This window comes from Mesoplodon bidens (genome assembly GCF_964165515.1).
Source record: "Mesoplodon bidens genome assembly, chromosome: 5".
NCBI lineage: Eukaryota > Metazoa > Chordata > Mammalia > Artiodactyla > Ziphiidae > Mesoplodon > Mesoplodon bidens.
The window spans coordinates 36868367-36875934 of NC_138161.1; positions in this window are offsets into that span (position 1 = coordinate 36868367).

Below are 7568 nucleotides of genomic sequence, written 5' to 3' on the forward strand. Positions count from 1 at the left end.
AGTTTATAAAATAAAAGGAAAATAAACTCCAGTTATTCTTATTGACATATCTTCCAGACATTAGAAATGTCTTTGAATAAATTTAAAAATTATAAGTGAATATATGAGAAATTCAAAATTATTTATACTTTTCAAAACTAATATTATAACAATTTAATTTTAAATATAGTCAACTCTAAAAACAGTCTGAAACCTTGCATGTCTACCTCAAATTATCATAAATATGTACTTACTCTGCTATGGAAAATGTACTTACTGGGTAAAAATATTCTTTGAGCTTGTTCTTAGATGATTCATTGTATGATTACAACTTGATAAATCTAAAAAAAAAAAAAAAGAAAGATGATTTGAGTAAAAAGCTTACCTAAAATACAGAATGACATTCCTTTTAAGTAGTACATTTTAGGCAGAATTTTTGCACAGGCTCAGCGGCCATGGCTCACGGGCCTAGCCGCTCCACGGCATGTGGGAGCTTCCCAGACCGGGGCATGAACCCTTGTCCCCTGCATCGGCAGGTGGACTCTCAACCACTGCACCACCAGGGAAGGCCTAGGCAGAAGTACTGATTATCTTTAATAGCACAAATTTGTTAAAATGTAATATATATGACTTTTTTTCTTTTTATTCAAAAAGCTAGAATTAAAAAGGTGACAAGGTGGGAATGATGAACAAATTACAGATAAAAAGAAAGTTAAGGGACACATAAACAATCATAGTAGGTGTATATATACCAATAATAATAGGTGAGACCCATTTGTAATCAAATTTGAATGAATTAACTTAAACGCATTTTCAGATAAGCAGAGAAATTTGAACAGAAACCAGATATTGGATATTATTAGAGAATTGGTTATAGTTAAAGATCTGTATGTGTTCATGTTACATAGTGGGACTTTACTGAAAAAAATGGTATGGTGTCTGTGATTACTTTTAAATAATATGTAGGTGGGCCCTGGCAAGCATATACACAAAATAGTACTTAAAAGAGGTAGTGTTGAAGTTTCATGATGGGTTCAAAGAAATTCATGATGCTATTCTCCCTATATTTATGTATGCTTAGAACACTTTCATATTTTTAAAAGTAATATCTGATCATCATAAGAAAGTTGTAAACTGTATAAAGAAAAAAAGCACTCATAAGCAATTACTTGAAGCTTCTGTATTCATTTACAGTGTTTATTGCAGTTGTTTTTCTACATTTTTACTATTATTGATGCTCAGATTAATATCGCACCAGTACAGATTTTCCTTCTTTTGCACTATGAATGATAATATAGGAAAGTATACAAAATATACATTTATTTTCTTCATGGAATTTTTTTTCCTTTCTGGAGATTCTATTTAAGAGGCATTTTACACAGACAGTTTGTCTTTATGTTGTCTTTCTTGGGTTTTATCAATAATTGTGTTTATCAGTTGCAAAATGATATGTATGCATTTCAATAACATATAAATACATACAAATTTCAGGCTGTATAAATCATTTAACAAACTTTCTATGATTGCTCCTAAATCTACTTCACACAAACAAATTTGGGGGCTAGGTGTATAGTCAGTGACACTGGATCAATATTGTAAAATCTCATGGGGTAAAAAAGGTTTATTATCTTATACACATACTCAAAAATTTTAGACCTTGAATTTCTAGAGGGTGATTGTCAATGTCTACAACAGCTGCCTGAAACATTAATGTTGGTCATTTCAGTTGCTCTTCAAGGGGTTCTGAATAGCATTTTTGCTTAAATGTCTACTTCTTCCACCTTAAACATAATCCCTGCCATTAAGAACTCCTCATAATTAAGGCTACAGGCACCTATCAATTGTTTTTCCTTTTGAAGTTAAGGTAGATACTGCAAAATAAAATAAACATTTTATAGATTAAGTTTATAGAGTCATTAGAAAACTTTTCTAACCAAAATCCAAGAGAGTTACCATTAATCACATTTAAATTCTGCATGTATTGCAGAAGAAAATGCTTCAGTGAACTTTGGTAAGCCAATGACACACTCAGTAAGACTTTTCTAACATTTACTGAGGCCTACTATGGGACTCAAATTTCTTAAGTGTTTTTGAAATTGAAATGTAAACTAATGGCTGATATTCTTAATATTCCTAATATGTTAAACAAGTATTATGAGCAAGTTTAAATACATATATGGTTATATATTTATCTTAATGTTCATTAAGAATAAAGACAATAAAGCTTAATGGGAAATATTAAAATAGGTGTGAAATATAATACTAATTGAGAATAAGTCACAAATTTGTATAGAGGGAGCATAAAGAGAGAAAACACATACTTACACAATTCAGAAAAGCACTTTCAAAAGAGAGGAGATAGGGCCTCCCTGGTGGCGCAGTGGTTGAGAGTCCGCCTGCTGATGCAGGGGATACGGGTTCGTGCCCCAGTCTGGGAGGATCCCATATGCCGCGGAGCGGCTGGGCCCGTGAGCCATGGCCGCTGGGCCTGCGCATCCGGAGCCTGTGCTCCGCAACGGGAGAGGCCACAAGAGTGAGAGGCCCACATACCGCAAAAAGAAAAAAAAAAAAAAAAGAGAGAGGAGATAAATTTGCCTAGGTCACTTATTTTCAAAGCTAATCAACTACACAGTTGGAAAAGTGGCCCACATAATATTTCTAATTCTCTTGCGGAAGAAAAGTAAAATCTTGATGTTCTCATCCCCATTGTAATGATCTACCTGTGGGACAAAATACTGTCTATAAATAATTTTAGTAATTTATCAAGTTCACTGAAAATGGTGATATATGGATGGTGAATTTAACATGATATTAAAGAAGTATAACAAATTATTTCTAGAAAAGATAGAAAAACAGGAAAGTTTATCTTCTGTGAGGCTGGAGAACAAAATATTATATTTCTTCACAGTTAGGGCTTTCTGAGTTAATTTTACTAAAACTAAATTTTATTTACTAAAATAAAAGCCTAAAATTTAAATTATGACTAATTAGCCCGTGAGATAAATATCCCTGGAGTTTTATGTTTACATATCAAGAGTAAATAAATCACCCCTTCTGTGAGTATACCCCCAGATTAAAAATCTGCAGATACTAGTATCATCTTTCCCCTGAAAAATTTTACTTACATCCCAAAAGACTAGGGTAAGAACACAAGATCTTTCCCATTATATTTCTGAGGAGACTCAGAGTGGGAAGGGAGACTCTTTCCTATATAAATATCCACATTCACTTTTTTTGGATTTCTCCTTTACATTAAACTACATTATATATAAAATGACATATTCTAGTTCTCCTTATTTTACCCCAGGGAGAAATATTGGGGCAAAGACAAAAGCACATTTGTTATTTGCTATATATAAATAGTATTTGCTTTGCCTCTCTCCATGCACCTTGTGTTGGAATTCATGACAATATTAATACATATAGATATTAAAAATTGAACATCCATATTGTGGAAATTTACAGGAAACTGGCAAAACCAATACAGTCCTTTTAAATATAGTCATTCAATACTACATAGAAATTCAATAATTCAATAATATTTTAAGTATCCAGGAAGAGAAAAAAATTAAAACCTTTAGTTTTACATAATTTAGATTTCACAGAATGTTATTTCATGGATGCTTCCTCCAGCTTAAAACAGTGTAACATCTTACATAACTATAGCACAATGTCTAAACCAGGGAATAGACATTGATACAAACCATAGACATTATGCAGATTTCATCAGTTATACCTGCACACGTCTGTACATATAACTTTGCACATAGTTTTGAGTGTGTGTAGCTCTATGCAATCTTATCACAGTTGGGACTTCACTTGATGGAGGCTTCACCACTAAAATCAAATTACTATTGCACCTTGATCACAAGACTCCAACATGTTACACTTATAGCGCCATATCCTACCCTTCACCATCTCAAAACCCTAATGATCATTAATCTGTTTTTCATCTTTATAATGATGTTATATATATTCACATACATTGCATATATACTCACGAATGTTATATAAGTGCAATCATGCAGTATGTATTCTTTTAGATAATTTTTTTTCCCCATTCAGCATGATTTGAGATTCACACAATTTGTGTGTATCAATAGTTTGCTACCTTGTATTGCTGATTAGTATCCCGTGATATGGATGTACCACAGATTGCTTAACAGTTCAGCATTGAAGGACATTTGGATAGTTTCCAGTTTCTGGCTATAATTAATAAAACTTTTATGAATATTCATTAATAAATTTTAAAAAATGAAAATAACTTTTAATTTCTCTAGGATATTTTCTCAAGAATGTAATTGCTGTGACATATGGTAAGTCCATTTTTTTTTATTTATTTATTTATTTTATTTTATTTTTTTATTTTTTTCTTTTTGCGGTATGCGGGCCTCTCACTGTTGTGGCCTCTCCCGTTGCGGAGCACAGGCTCCGGATGCGCAGGCCCAGCGGCCATGGCTCACGGGCCCAGCCGCTCCGCGGCATATGGGATCCTCCCAGACCGGGGCACGAACCCGTATCCCCTGCATCGGCAGGCGGACTCTCAACCACTGCGCCACCAGGGAGGCCCCATTTTTATTTTTTAAAAGAATTTGCCAAACTATTTTGCCAAGTGGCTCTACACTTCTACATTTCCACCAACAATGTGTCAGTGATCCAGTTTCTCTGCATCCTCACCAGCATTTGGTGGGATCATTAATTTTATATTTAGTCATTCTGATAGGTGTATAGTGATATCTCATGGTATTTTAAATTTGCATTTCTAGATGTTGACGTTTTCTCATTTGTTTATTTCTCATCTATTTATCCTCTGTAGTAAGATTTCTGTTTATTCACCTTAACGATTTTCTAATTATATTGCTGTTGAGGTTTCAGGGTACTTTTTGTTTTGCTATTATTTTTGGCAAATGTTTTCTTCCAGTCTATAATTTGCCTTTTCATCCTCTTCAAACAATCTTTCACAGAGCAAATTTTTTAATTTGATGAGGTCAAATTTATCAATTTTTTTAATGTATTGTATTTTTGGTGTCAAGTCTAAGAATTCTTTTCCTAGTACTAGTTCACAAATATTTTCTATTTTTTCCTATAAGTTTTATAGTTTTGTGTTATACATCTAAATTCATGATCCATTTGAGTTAAGTTTCATCTGTTTGTCTATGAATGCCCTATTTATCCAGCATCATTTGTTGAAAAAACTAACCCTCCTCAATTGAATTGTTTTTGCTCCTTTGTCAAAAATTAAATGGGCATATTTATGTGGATATATTTCTGTGTTCTTAAGCTATTTTTTATGAAGATATCTCTATGGCATTATATCACTCAGAAAAAAAAATATAAATAATGGCAGGTAATCAACTTGCATTTAAGCTAAGAAAAGAGGACAAACCAGCCTCTCAAAGACTATACTTCCTGTCCTGATTCTATTATTTAGAACTGTTCGATAATTGGGAAATATCACATCAGTACAGTATGACTGAATCAATTAGAATTCATTGTTAATCAAGGGAATAATATCCATATGCATGATCTCAATTTCTGTCTATAAGATGATGGTCTTCAAGACCTGCCACATCTCTGTATGGAGCCAAAATATATATTTCGAATTTTCCCTATTCTTCAATTGAATGTCCAGAAATCTCAATATCTTTAAGTTTAAATCTGAATTTATGGGGGTTCCCTGATGGTCCAGTGGTTAAAGACTCTGTGATTCCAATGCAGGGGTTGTGGGTTCAATCCCTGGTGGAGAAACTAAGATCCCACATGCTGCGTGGTGTGGCCAAATAAAAATAAAAATTGAAAAAAATCTGAATTTATGATTTCCTCAAGATAAGAATGAGACACGTTCTTTTCACTGCTTTCACAATTTTAGTTAATAGCAGTTTTATTTATTCAGGCACCTAAACACATGGTCAAATGTGACTATTTTTTTCCTGATTTTAAAGATCCAGCAGATTACCATATTCTGTCAGCTAAGGATCCCAAATATCACATAAATCATGTATGCTATCACCATTTTCTAATGCTACTGCATTAATTTGTGTTTTTAATATTTCTTCCTTGGATGTCTATAGTAATCTCACCTTGGCATTCTAAAACAATGACCATGTCACTATTTCTTAACTCTGATTTCCTCAATGCTTTTGGTCACATTGCCAGAAAATAAAATCCATAACTAAGATATTTAGCTTCTCTTTCATCATCTGTAAAATGACAGTTAATTTACCAATGTTTTAATGCCATTCAAAATATAAAATAAAAAACAATTGACACAAGCTACTTAGATGAGTGACTGGCATGTAACTGCTCAAGAAATGGTAACTATTTTCATTATCATTAGTAAGTTATACAAAACGTTTGATATTTGAAACCTTGACTATATTTTCCAACTAATATTACTCAAACTTCCATGAGTAGTTTAAACTCACCCTAATGTATCCCAGTAGCCCTGTTAATGACTGAACTACAACCCATTCTTTGGGATTCTGATCAAACACCATCTGTTTGGTAAACCATTGCCTGTTCTCTCTGGACAGTTAGGCATTTTCTCTTCCTTCTCTAAAGTAATATATAATGTGTATATTAAATTGTTATATATTTTTTTCAATATTTTTACAATTTATTTCCTTCCCTAAGCTGAGTTTCTAAAGATCTGGTACCTGAGCTATTATTTTCTGTGCTTAAATGTCTAGTTAAATTAATGGAAACTTTAGTTATTAAATATAATTAAATAAGAAACATGAGATTAAAATATGTATAAAAACACTTTGTTGAAAATTAGAAATAATGACACTTCCAAAATGAGTTAAAATAGTATTTTTTCATAATTTTCTAATATTACCCTCACACTTTCTCAACACATTCCCCTTAGACTAGAATAAGCAAAATTGTGGTTTCAATTTCCCTTGTTTATATACTTACATGCATGACTATATCCTAATAAAGCTCTCTTTTATAGCTTTATTTTCTAAAGAAAAATACTCTAAATATAATCTTCAACTTGTTTTTCTTTTCTTTTGTTAAATCATGGATATACCTACAAATCTGTAGCTAGAGTGATCAGTGATCCAACAATATCTTCTTTTTTAAAAAGAATTGTTTATTTATTTTTTTATTAAAGAATAGCTGATTTACAATATTATATTAGTTTCTGGTGTACAATAGACTGATGTGATATTTTTATAGATTATACTTCATTTAGAGTTATTACAAAACTGGCTATATTTACCTATGCCATATAATATATCCTACTTGCTTATCTATTTTGTACATAGTAGTTTGTACCTCTTAATTCCATACCCTTATCTTGTCCCTCCCCCTTTCTCCCTCCCCAGTGATAACCACTAGTTTATTCTCTGTGTCTGTGAGTCTGCTTCTGTTTTGTTACATACATTCACTTGTTTCATTTTTTAGATATCATATATAAGTGATAACATAGAGAATTTGTCTTTATCTGATATTTCATTAAGCATAATACTCTCTAGGTCCATCCAAGTTTTTGCAAATGAGAGAATCTCATTCTTTTTTATGGCTGAGTAATATCCCATTATATATAGATATAGATATAGACACACACATACACACACACACAC